The sequence below is a fragment of the Triturus cristatus genome, chromosome 2_1, assembly GCF_964204655.1.
Source record: "Triturus cristatus chromosome 2_1, aTriCri1.1, whole genome shotgun sequence".
NCBI lineage: Eukaryota > Metazoa > Chordata > Amphibia > Caudata > Salamandridae > Triturus > Triturus cristatus.
The window spans coordinates 32009268-32023122 of NC_140581.1; the positions used below are offsets into that span (position 1 = coordinate 32009268).

At 47.4% G+C, this 13855-nt stretch overlaps 1 protein-coding gene across 7 annotated transcripts in view; it reads left to right on the top strand.

The window, feature by feature from the left end:
* LOC146863653 (putative E3 ubiquitin-protein ligase HERC1) overlaps window positions 1-13855 on the top strand; it is a 1482062-nt gene that overhangs the window by 736394 nt on the left and 731813 nt on the right. The gene's annotated exons all lie outside the window — the stretch shown is intronic.

Sequence of the window (13855 nt, forward strand, 5' to 3'; positions counted from 1 at the left end):
CCAATGTTTAGAGAAAAAGGCAGGGTTTGTTTCTCCAGGAAGCTGCTCATATTGGTTTTACAGGTGCTTGACTTCTTCGTGATGCTAAGAGAGCATTGCCTATATATTTCTTAGTGGCTGTCATCAGAGAGCTTTATATTTTATGACATGTGGTATCATACCACCTTTGAGCGGATGCCCTCGCTGACTGCTTCATCCTAGGTGAATACCTACTTACATTAACACGTATACAGGACAACAAGTTCCAATGGAGTATTTATATTATATCTTCACTTCCCTCTGGATCTTTATCATTGCACTCAAATGCTTGATACGAGTGTTGGAGATGTAAAAGGTCAAACCATGTTGTGAATCTCCAAGGAAATCTTTGGCAAATGGCAAAAATGTTATCAAATGCCATAGATTCCCCAAAACTTAGGGGAGCCACAATCGCCCAATGATCACTTCCCTTAAATTCCAATACATTGAAATTATTTTTAAAAAAACATGCTGCCAAACAAATACAAAAATATAATCGATAGGGCAACCATAAAGTCCCAGATGAAAGTTTGTGCTGTGGGGATATCTTTCTCAAAATGGCTGTTCAAACTTTTGAACCCATTCTTAGACAGCCATCGACTCAGCAACACCCCTTCTTACTCGGCCGTACCTGCTGGACACATGCCCACCCATACATTATGTTGGTCCAGCACATCCTGCAATAGTTCATTTGTGTGATCGAAGAACAACCATGCATTTAAATCACCTGCCACAACCAGAATAGTATCTGGGTACATCACTAGAGCTTTAAGAATCATGGGACCAAAATAACCCACCAATTTATTTGCTTCCTGAAGTTTGCCTTTATGGATATAAACATCAATTAACGTGAACATTTTACATTATTTCTCATTCACCCACAACTCCAGTACTGCAACTTGAATTTCACGTAACAATAGAAACACTTCTATAACCTTCTTAATTATCTTAGTAGAAACTAGTGTTAATAATCCTACCAATATCCTAGCTCCGGGGTATCCAACCTATTCTGTACTGAGAGCTACTTATGTTCAATGAAACGCATTGAGAGGTACTAATGTTATTAGTGTTGCATGATTACAATTTCCTAGCTGGAGGACTTTAGGAAGAGGCTCAAGACCTGGCTTGTCAACTAAGCCCAGCAACCCAGCACCTGGATACACTCACGGCTGAGAAGCCGTGCTCTACGAATACCGATTGATTGATTGAGCCTACTTCGCCCTCGTTTGTTCCCTAAACTATTACTGGCTACAACTCCCTCAATGCCTATGTTCTCTCGCACCCAAGATTCGTGCAAGTACAAAATTCTACCGTTACTTAATAGTTCATCAATGTAACCTCCTTTTTAATTTTTGCATAACCATAGACATTCCAACTTACGATTTTCAGGTTGCCAGAGAACTCCATACACTATGGCTCCTAAACCCAGGTTGCCCAATCGTGGGTAGCCTGAGACCATTAAAGAGGTGCACAAAAGGTCATCACATTTGTGCCTGTAGGTTGGCCTTATATGATCTGGAGCCCTATCATTTGCTATGACTATCCTCAAATTCTCTTTGAGGGGCAGGTTCATCATATGATGAAACTGACATCTCCTAGGAATTAAAACTTTGTGTGCAGGGTAAGTTGAAACTAATTCACTCTTCTTCGAGGTCAAACCCACATGGTAGTTTAGGGTATACCTTACACTTCTCTCAAGTGGCCCAGCCCCTGCTTCAACCAATATAACCAGACCTGCACCTGAAAGCTCTTTTTCCGCAATACACCATATTATCAATGACCGACGATATAGAATCCTATTTTGTCAGCTGTCTACTCTCCTCTGCTATATGAAAACCCACATAAGTTAGATCCCCAAGCTTATTGCTGAGAGTGAGACGATTTGTTGGAAATTAGAAAGCACCTTGGACCTATTCAGTGGTTGCAATTTTTTGACCTTGTTCACCTTACGAGTTATATCAAAGAATAGATATTGAGTCAAAGGTTTAGGTATTAAGACACTCTTTTCCAAGACATAAACTTTGTTTACCTCCTCCAGTGAAATAACTGGCTTCACTACTCCAGAGCTAGCAGGGGGGGTGGATGTCTACCTTGGTCTATTTTTTGTTTTTTACCAAGAGTGGTAGGGAAGGGTAGTAGGGTGACAGGTATAGGTAGGAGGTAGGTGGGGAAGAGTGGTAGGGGCAGGGTGGTAGGAAAACAGGTATAGTTAGGTTGAGGAGAGTGGTAGGGAAGGGTTGTAGGAAAACAGGTATAGGTAGGTGGTAGGTTGGAAAGAGTGGTAGGGAAGGGTGGTAGGACAACGAGTATAGTTAGGTATGAAAGAGTGGTAGGGAAGGGATTTAGGACGACAGGCATAGGTAGGTGGTAGGTTGGAAACAGTGACAGGAAAGGGTGGTTAGGACAACAGGTAGGTGGTAGGTAGGGAAGAGTGTTAGGGAACAGTGGTGGGATGGCAGGTGTAGGTAGGTGGTAGGTGAGGAAGAGTGGTAGGATGACAGGTATAGGTAGGTGGTAGGTAGGGAAGAGTGGTAGGGAAGGGTGATAGGATGGCAGGTATAGGAAGGTGGTAGGTAGGGAAGAGGGGTAGCGAAGGGTGGCAAAACGAAATCTATTTTTTAAAATATATTGGGGCGGGAAGTGTGCTACTTGGGGTGTGTTAGACATGCTGGGTGCTGTTCATGATGTTTAAACAAAAGAAAGAAGTGTTGGATGGAGTTTCAACTGCAGCTAAGCATCAGAATTATGTAAGGGCACAACAAAGGTGGAATGCAGCTGCGCACGCAGGTACTTGTCATCTGCATTCACAGTTCAGTAAATAGGTGACCAATGATGATGTATGTATGTCCAGTGTTAGAACACCATATTGTGCCACCAACATTTAAGCAAGACTCAAGACACCCTGAACCGGTTCTCTGGTTGATGCTGAAGGGGATGAGTGCTTAACACATACATTGCTTTTAAGTCAATTCTAATTCGGCCAAGATGGCCACGCTGCATTGAAGCTCCTGGTTCGTGTCTCCCTAATTGCAGCTGAACCATGAAAATCTGCCTAGAACACCATGCATTGTACACCTTACAATGCAGGGGATCACCCTGCAAATAGCTGGGTTTTTGGACCGGTAGGGGTCCCCTAAAGACATCGCTGCACTGGTGTACCGATGCGGCCTTCAGAGGCCCCGTGGCGACAGGGGCCATGGGTGAGCCTGAAGGCGTGATTGTGGCGTCAGAGTGCCGCCAAGGGGATCCGGAGGTTCTGAGCTCCAGCTTCGGGTCCTTGTGGGGGCTTTTTTTGTGCCCTGGGCAGTGTTGTTACCAGGGGGAGGTGTGATTCCCCCCCGAGCAGTGGCAGAAACGGGGCTTTGACACACAAGACCAGGCTCAATAAGCAGAGGTTGGATGAGAGCGTTCACAAGTGAATTACTCACCTCTTTCCTCCCTCTTCATGCTCGCAGTTTCTGACTCTTCCAAGGGGCCACATGTGGGGTCCTCATGATCGGACTCTGTGGGGGCCTGCGGTGGCCAGTAGCAGCCTTTCCAGACTGATATAACAATATGATTGGCCTTATGAAAATGCACTGGTGGCAGCGCTTGGGTGCATCCTCTTGAGGCATCTCGAGGCACCTACCGGACACATATTGTGACCAAAGCAGGAAAATGCCTGTGGAAATTTCTGCCTGTGGGAAGCCAAAGCATGTGCACATGTCCGTCTTTCCATACCTCTTCACTGTGGTCCATAGTCGCTGAAGTGGGTATTACCTGATTGCCGCCTCTGACTCGCCTGTCTGTTTTGGCACTGGAGGAGCCACGTGAGCACCTTCCTCCCCTCACCCCTCACCCCTCCCACTTCCCATGTGGCAAAGACCGTGGTGCTGGTTCTTTGGTCTCTGTGTATGCTGGGCACATTGACTGAGCCCCGGTGAGAGTGTTGTGCTTGTGACTATATTGTGCATTATCTACTCAGCTCTCTTCTCACGTCTTTATCCTAACACCTATCATTTGCCCCTTCGCTCAGACCGTTCTTTGTCTCACAATCGAACCAGGGGCATAGCCCATACCGGCCTAGGTAGCAGCTGTCATTCAGCACCAATACTTCACTTTTACGCTCTCCTGTCAAGCACACACAAGGGGAGAGGGCACCCTAAACAGAAGAAGCTAGCATGCGACCCTGTCAGGGGGCAGAGACATCAACACTCCCTATCAGACACAGAGGAGTCCACACATATGCACTCTACCAATATTTCACCAGATGATGCTACCACCATCATGGCTGAGCTATGAGCTGGGTTTCAGGCAAGCCACACTCTCTTTGACACTCTTTGCAGTTGCCTCGACTGTATCGGGGAACGTCTTGACCCCGTACCACTCGCCTGGATGGGACAGAACATAGGATCTCTGAAATAGAGGATGCCACAAAGAAACTTGAAAAAGTTGAATGCCTGCCCAAAACCACGATGGCAAAAAATGAAGATCTTGAAACCAGATCTAGATGCAACAACCTCTGAATTATGGGAGTCCCTGAATCCACCAACATGGGGCACCAACGCCCCCCACCACCACCCTCAGCGCCTGGACCCCGATCAACACAGAAGACACCATCCGCACGATGAACTCTATCCACTCCGGATCTCCGACCGACCCCTGCCCTCACCACGTATTCAACAAGGCCGACGCTGTCATCGCACCCCACCTGCGGGACATCATCAACACCACCTTCGACACCGCCACCTCCCTGAGAGCTGGAAGCACGCCGAACTCAGCGCTCTACTAAAGAAACCAACAGCGGACCCCACCGAACTCAAGAATTACCGCCCCATCTCGCTCCTCCCGTTTCCAGCCAAAGTCATCGAGAAGACCGTCAACAAGCAGCTGGCCGCCTTCCTCGAAACAAATGGATCCCTCGACCCCTCACAGTCTGGCTTCCGAGCCAACCACAGCACCGAGACCGCCCTCATCGCTGCCACCGATGACATCCGAGCCCTGCTGGACAACGGAGAAACAGCGGCCCTCATCCTCCTAGACCTCTCCGCAGCATTCGACACGGTCTGCCACCGCACCCTAGTGCAGCGCCTCAGCAACGTCGGAATCCAGGAGAAGGCACTGGAATGGATCATCTCCTTCCTAGACGGAAGGACACAGAGAGTCCGACTACCACCGTACAAGTCAGAGGCCACCGAAGTCATCTGCGGCGTCCCTCAAGGATCCTCGCTTAGCCCCACCCTCTTCAACGTCTACATGAGCCCCCTTGCGGCCATCGCACGCCAACACAACCTCAACATCATCTCCTACGCCGACGACACCCAGCTGATCCTCTCCCTGACCAACGACCCCGCCGCCGCCAGAGCCAACCTCCACGAAGGGATGAAAGACGTAGCCGAGTGGATGACGACCAGCCGCCTGAAACTGAACTCAGACAAGACGGAAGTCCTCATCCTGGGCTCCTCGCCCTCCGCCTGGGACGACTCCTGGTGGCCCCCCGCCCTGGGCATCGCACCCAAACCGACAGACCACGCACGAAACCTGGGCTTCATCCTGGACTCCTTCCCTCTCCATGACCTCTCCAGATCTTCCGGTGGATCCCCACCGAGACCAGGAAGACGGTCACCCAGGCCCTCGTCACCAGCCGACTGGACTACGGCAACGCCCTCTACGCCGGAACCACCGCCAAGCTCCAGAAGAGACTCCAGCGGATACAGAACGCTTCAGCCAGACTCATCCTCGACATCCCCCGAAGCAGCCACATCTCCGGACATCTGAGAGACCTGCACTGGCTCCCCGTCAACAAGAGAATCACCTTCCGTCTCCTCACCCACGCACACAAAGCCCTACACGACCAAGGCCCGAGCTACCTCAACAACCGCCTCAACTTCTACGCTCCCAAACGCCATCTCCGATCAACCAGCCACGCCCTCACCGCCGTCCCCCGCATCCGAAGAGCGACAACAGGAGGAAGGTCCTTCTCCTACCTGGCCGCCTAGACCTGGAACTCCCTCCCTCCCGACCTGCGCTTGACCCAAGACCACCTCTCCTTCAGGAAGAAGCTCAAGACCTGGCTGTTCGAGCAGTAGCGGCACCCCCCCCCCCCCCCAAGCGCCTTGAGACCCTCCGGGTGAGTAGTGCGCTTTATAAATGTCTTTGATTGATTGATTGATTGATTGATTGATTGATTGACTCTGACATAACTGTGGAGCAGTTACTTACCGATCTCTTTGGCCCCCATCACACGTGAGTAAATAATGCAGGAAATTGACACCCTGTGAGGATCTGCGGCCCCTGGCCTTGATGGTCTCACCAGTAATTTTGATAAGTCATTCATAAGCCTATTCCCACATCTCTCAGAGGTTTATTCCGAAGACCTGCAGGATGCTATCCTCTCATCCACCATACGTGAAGCGGTCATCACTCTCCTCTTTAAGCCTAGTAAACAAGCTCACCTCTGTACTTCATATACGCCATTGTCCTGCCTTAACTATGACAACAAAATACTTGCTAAAGTTAAAGCAAATAATTTCTCCCCTCCTTTCTATTTGTGTGCCGCATCGCTTCACTGCCATTAACCTTTGCACTATTTTTGCACTCCGAAATCCAGTCTCCCAAACTCTCCAAGCCGTAGTGGCCCTGCTCAGTGTTCAAAAAGCGTTTGATTCCTTGAAATGGCCTCTTTTGAGGGTGGCACTAAGCAAACTGGGAATCCCCGAGGTTTTCGTGACATCATTATGCTTCTATATGCTGGCTCTACAGCACGACTCAGAGTAAACGGTCAACTCACCGATGCCTTCCCTCACCGATGACATCAGGGTTGTCCCCTCTCCCCTTTGCTTTTTATTATAGCCCTGGATCCCCTGATTCTTCATTTGCAAGAATGTCACATGCACAGAGGATTGCTCCTAGCATCTGTGTACGCAGATGATATTCTCCTATTTCTGCGGGACCCCCTCCTCACACCTTCCCCCCTAATATTCAAGAAATAATACTGTATGGGTTTCTTTCAGGTCTTTCCTTACACTGGAATAGATCTGAGCTTTTCACTCTCAGTGATGCCACTGCTCCATGCGCCCTGGAATACCCTCCTCGCTGGTGTGTTGACCCCCCCCCAAATATCTCAGAATTGTCCTCCACATGCAGGCTATAGTTTGGGTGTATTACCTTTGTAATACGCCCAAACTATGGCCCTGCAGTTGACAAACTCACTGCCCAGATCGATCATTGGATATGGTTGCCAAAGTCTATTGCGGTTCATATTGCCATCATTAAGATGGTGGTGCTCCCACGTCTTCTTTAGCTATACATTCCAATAGCATTGACAAACTCCTTCTTTAGCGCAGCCTTCTGATCCATCTCATATGGGCGGGACGACGTCCCAGAATCAAGTGGGAGACTCTGATTCGTCCACATTCCAAGCGTGGTTTTGGTGTGCCAGATTTTTGTTTATACAATCTGGTGGCGCAATGCCACTTCTCCTTCCACTGCCAAAAGAACAATTGATGGACAGAATGCAGAACAATGTCATACATTCACCCCAGTACAGGGATCTGGCCAAAATCCATCATTTTTTTGCTAACCATGACATTCCAATTTGGACCCAGCCATATGCAAATCAGTCTTGACCATGCGCACAATAGGAACAGTCCAGTCCGAACTGCCAGGCCAGGTCCTCCCTGGACTGGAAACAAGCATCCTAGGACCGGTTTCGGGCTTTCAGCCCTCATCAGCCAGGATAGCTTGAATCCAGTGGCATGGAGAGCACAGGACCCAGGTCTGGGCATACCCGTCTCACTCGGGGTGACAAATGCAAAAAGAACAATTGATGGACAGAATGCAGAACAATGTCATGCATTCACCCCAGTACAGAGATCTGTGCCTAAATCCATCATTTTTTTGCTCGCCATGCCATTCCAGTTTGGACCCAGCCAAATACAAATCAGTCTTAACCCTGCGCCCAATAGGAACAGTCCAGCCCGAACTGCCAGGCCAGGTCCTCCCAGGACTGGAAATAAGCATCCTAGGACCCGTTCGGGCTTTCAGCCCTCATCAGCCAGGATAGCTTGAATCCAGTGGCATGGAGAGCACAGCACCCACGTCTGGGCATACCCGTCCCACTCGGGGTGCAAATGCAAAAAGAACAATTGATGGACAGAATGCAGAACAATGTCATACATTCACCCCAGTACAGAGATCTGGGCCTAAATCCATAATTGTTTTGCTCACCATGCCATTCCAGTTTGGACCCAGCCATATCCAAATCAGTCTTGACCCTGCACCCAATCGGAACAGTCCAACCCGAGCTGCCAGGCCAGGTGCTTCTTGCACTTGAAACAAGCATCCTAGGACCAGTTTCGGGCTTTCAGCGAGTGTCTGAAAAGTTTCAGTATTTGTCCATCATCTCCTGTTGCAGGGATTTTGCACATACACAGAACTATGCGCAGCAACTAGGACCTCAGTATGTAGTGGTGAACCAAAATACCCACCTCAGTGCCCAGAACCCCAATCCCACTAGCTATAGTGTCTCATTCATTATCTGTGCTACAGCGAAGCTACCAATGATTAGACATCCTAGAACATGCTACTCCATCCCTCTCAGGATACGTGGAAACAAGAACACTCTTTCGTTCAAACTCTTGTACTTGTCCACAACATGAGCAAATAGAGTCAAGGAATAGTTTAAAAGGTTTATTTTAACTAACGTGCTCTATAATGCAGTACTCTAGCCAATACTAGCAGCAATATGTATAAGATCAAACAAATCAGCATTGTTACAATTCCATATAGAACAAAAAGGGAAATCATATTATAATGATGGTGGAAACAGGACTATAGCGCCTTGCCACCCTCCCCGTGCTAGCAGCTAGTTTATTATAATTATAGAAGACCTCCAGGCTTTGTCAGGGGGTCCCTATACCTCCGAGCTAAAATGCAGGAACTTACATCACCGGACGAGCACAGCTCTTCTTCCTGGAAAGAGTTTCTCCAAGTGTGTTAACATGCATGCAAGGCAATATTAAAAGCACCAGATTTCCAGGTTTGCAGCTGTGTTCTATGTTATGGCTAGGGACGCAAGACCGACTAAAGCAAGTCAACAGAGCTCACGAACACGCTGTACAGATGAGGAGCAGAGTGTTCAACTAAATATGTGAAATGCAGACAGTTCTCATGTGAAAGCGAGCAAGCAAAGTGTGTATGAGAAATGTGGCATGTAGTAACGTGAGCAAAAGCAGAAAAATGGCGGTCAAGCATATACTAACTTATGCTAACTGAGCAATGTCCTCAGGTGTGTCCATATCCTTACTACACCCTCCCCTTGGTCAGTCCATCGGACAGTGGTCTTAAAGAGAACACAGCTTTCGAATAAGTCTGAGCAAGAATCAAGAGCACGTTTAAAGGCAATTGATCAGGCTAATCTAGAAAAAGTGCTTGCTCTTGTTGATAATAGTATTAACACACTTTCTTCCTGCATTTACACATTGGACAATATTGTTTCATCTGTTGTTGACATTGTGCAAGAGGATGTTTCTGTTTTGTATCAGGGTCAAAATCAATTGCATTCTTTTATGCAGTTTGCGTGGATTTACAGACTCTAAAGATGGGGAAAGTTCCATGGGATTACTTGAACGTCTCATCGTTATTTTTGCCCTTTAACTTGACAACAAAACAGCAGTTTATGTTCATGAATGATGCTACATATTCTCTTTTGCATATTAAAAAGTTAGATCCATTACCATTCACTGTGGCAGAAACAAACTCAGCTGTCTGGCGAAAATGCAACACGAAAAGATGATGGAGCTGGACATGGTCAAATATTCACCCCCAGTCACAGATCTGGGTTTAATCCATTGTTATTTTGCTCGCCACGCCATTCCAGTTTGGACCCAGCCATATGCAAATCAGCCTTGACCCTGCTCCCGAAGGGAATAGTCCAGCCTGAACACCAGGCCAGGGCCTCCCTGGACTGGAAAACAAGCATCCTAAAACCAGTTTTGGGGTATCACCCCTCATAAGCCAGGCTAGCTTGAAACCGGTGGCTCAGCAAGCAAGGGACCGATGTCTGGGTATAACCTTCCTACTTAGGGCAAAAATGCAACACAAACCCCCAAAACTGGTCCCAGTATGTTTGTTTCTGGTCCAGGGAGGACCTGGTCTGGTAGTTCTGTGGGGCAGTTCCCGTGGGGAGCAGGGTCAAGACTGATTTGCATATGACTGGGTAGTAGTTGAGTTCAGTTAATTAAAACTCACAATTAAAAATAAGGACATTACATTAAAACCACGTAAAATCCATCCATCTTTTGATTAATGCACCATCTGCAGATGCACCAAAACGTATAGTTCGTTAACGGGGAGTTTACTAATATGCGGTGTGAGGGGAAGACCGTACCCAGGTCTCGGTCCTAGTTTAACTTGTTAGGAGCAGAGGAATATCCCAAGTTAAAGTGCCGGTGCATCAAGATGTAAACATAACCAGAACAAATTAGTTAACCCCTTCAGTGCCACGCCCTTTCCCCCTCCTGTGCCGGGCGTTGCACTAGTGGGTGGGGTTCATGACGAGATAGTCTCGTCATGGGCACAGCGCAACCGTGCTCCATGACGAGACCATCTCGTCATGGGCACTGAAGAGGTTAAACCAATACACTGATTCAACATGCCAAAATAAAGTACCAGTGCATCAAGATGTAAACATAACCAGTGCAATTTAGCGAATCAATATACACTTTGGAATTTGCAAATAAGTATCTTTTCCACTATATCACCATATAACACAGGTCAGGAGATGAAAGATCGCTCTATAAGTCCTGATGATTATTTTGTCCTGAGCGATTTCATCTCTCTCCCACATTGATTCACTTCCTTATGTTAGCATTGGTTGTAGTTTCACCTGGATGACCTGTAATAGAGGATCTAGGGTTAAATCTGGTAGAAATTTCCTTAGAGGCCTCATTGCTAAAGAAGTTGTAATGCCTTTCCAGTGCAGGGCCTCCAGCTGAGGTTTGTACGAACCCCTGCTGTCCAGCAAGACTCCTAGATATTTATATTCAGTGGCCAAATCTAGGCAGTGCCCATCCAGATACCAGTTTAGCTTTTTCTTCCTGGAGTAATTCACTGCCATAATTTTAGTTTTGTTTAGATTGATGCTTAATGCATTGGCTTGCGAGAAGTTGTTGGTGGTTTTCAGGAAGTGCTGCAAGCCAATTGGCGTTTGACTCATTAACACCAGTTCATCTGCATATAAAAGTTTGGAAAGGGCCTTTTTCCTAGTTTCGGGGCATGTGATATGCTTTTATCTAGCTCCCCGGGGAGGTCTGTCATAAAGAAATTAAAAAGCTAGGGTGCCAAAACACACCCTTGTTTTAGCCCTTTGGAGGTGTTAATTCACCTAGAGAGATGCGTCCTCGCTCCCAGCTTGATTTTGACCCAGGTGTCTGTGTGTAGTAAAATCAGCTGATTTAGGAGGGACATCGGTATACCCCATTTTTCCAGTTTCTGCCATAATCTAGCAGGGACTACATGCTCGAATGCTGAGCTATAGTCTATAAAACATAGGTATAAAGGTTTATTTGCCTCTTTGGCTGCATCAATCATCAGTGCCAAAGCCATGATGTTAGTGGTGGTTCCCGGCCGTCTGCAGAACCCAGTTTGGTTTAAGGGGAGGATATATTTTAACAAGGCCCAAGTTGTTAATTCTTCCAGGATTACTCCCCCATAGTACATGGTTTCTATTCAATTAAGGAGATGAGTCGATATTTGTTTGTGTTGGTCTTATCTCCCTGCTTATAGATGGGGCTGATTGTAGATCCCTTCCATGATTGCAGGATAGTGTGTGTTTCTTGTATGTCATTAAAGACTGGCTCAATAAATACTCTGGTTCATGTTTATACAGAATTGGTGGTATTCTGTTAGGACCTGGGGCACCTTCCAGCCTTCCTTTGGCTATTTGGGTCTTGATTTGTAATGCTGTTATTCCATAGAATTCTTCTTTGCTGTTTAGTGATGCTTTAAGACCTACTTCCGCTTGGGCCCTGGGGTGTTTTTGTTTATTCAGAATGGCGCTGTGAATGAGTCCCTGTTCGGTTTGCGACCGGACTCTACCCTGGACGTATTACCTCTGTCCATTCGTTTAGGTGGGATTTTTCCCCAACCACTTCCTCATCTTGTTTCTTGTTAATTGAAGTAGTAATGTAGATATTTTGCCCAGATTTCCTCTGTAATATGGAAATTTATTTCTTGGTGAGTTGGCCGCCAAAGGCCAAAACCTGGCACTATTCTTAAGTTTTGTGTAGTGCAGAATTCTTGCCCAAAGTGCTTAGTTTCTTTGCCTTCTTCCCCATTTTGTTCTTTTTAGTGTTACCTTCAGTTTCCGCAGGTCGCTTTGAATGACTAGATTTTGAGGGTTCCTGCGTACCTGCCATAAAATTTGATTTATTGAGTATCTAAGACTTCTCATCTGAGGTGTGATTATGTTTGCAGTCGGGGGAGCCACTGTTGCTCCGGTTTTCATTACAATCCTGGTGGCAAATTTTTCCCTTAGAGCGTGAGTGAGTGAGGAGCTTATAAAGCGCATGAATGCGGAGGCGTCATTGCGCTGGAGTTGCAGAGAAACATAGCGAACTAGGAGTCACCGGGTCATTCCTGAAAAGGAAAGAGTCACGTTTTGACGAATCTCCTAAATTGGGGTCTAGAGGATTGAAGCCTAATTTTGTCCAGTAACTCATTCCAGAGCTTAGAGGCTAGATAAGAGAGACATCTGCCTCCCCATCTAGACTTATTGATTTAAGGGTCCTGAACCAGAGTTTTATTGGCCAGATCTGAGATTTCGGGAAGGGATGTACCATTGGAATAGTTTGTGAAAATCCATTGGCCCTCCCCCATAGAGGGCGTTATGCAACAGACTATGGGGCAAATTTACAAGCCCCCCATGTCAGATTTGCGCCGCCGTTGCATCACTTTTGTGACGCAGCGGCGGCGCAAAGCCAGCGCCATGCTGCGGGCTATTTACAACGTGACGCATCTAGGGAGATGCGTCACGTTGTAAAGCTCTGCGCCACATGTGGGCGTTCCTGCACAGGGGGGGGGGGGGGGGCGTTCCGGCGCAGGAACGCCTCCGAAAAGTGGCTGAGTGAAATCTACAAGATTTCACTCAGTCACTTTTACGGACATGCTGCGTCAAAACCTTGCGCCTGCTTGAAGCAGGCGTAAGGATTGACGCAGCATGTTAGGGATAGGGGCACTCTGAGCCTTGCTGGAGCTGCGTCGCTCTTGCGACGCAACTCCAGCAATGTGCCACCTTTCTGCGGGGGGGATGCGACACGCATCTGCCCATCCGTGAGCCACGGTGCGCTGCATTGTAAATGCGGCACATCAGTGGTGGCGCACGGGTGGGCAGATGCGTCGCAACTCTTCTGGCGCATCCCTTCTGATTAGCAGAGATGCGCCAGAAGTAGTAAATCTGCTCCATAATGCCTTAAACTCTGTTTGCTGCCTAACTGGAAGCGAGTGGAGCTTCCTAATAACGCTAGATATATGATGATACTTAGGGGTATTAAGAAAAGTTTGTGCTGCAGCGTTTTGCAAAGTTTGGAGCCTTGACATTTGATGTTTGTCAAAGTCTAAATACAGAGCGTTGCAATAGTCAATTTAGGAGAGAATAAGGGCAACCACAACCGTTTCCCTCAGGTCTAGGGGAGCAAATGGCAAGATTTTACGCAACATTTTTAAAAGAAAGTAACAGGATGACGTCACCTGGTTAATCTGCCCTGAGATGTTTAGCTGGACATCACAAAGAAAACCTAAATTGATCATTTTGTCTACAGGGACCGGACCGGCTCCTGCCACTGAGGGCCACCATGCT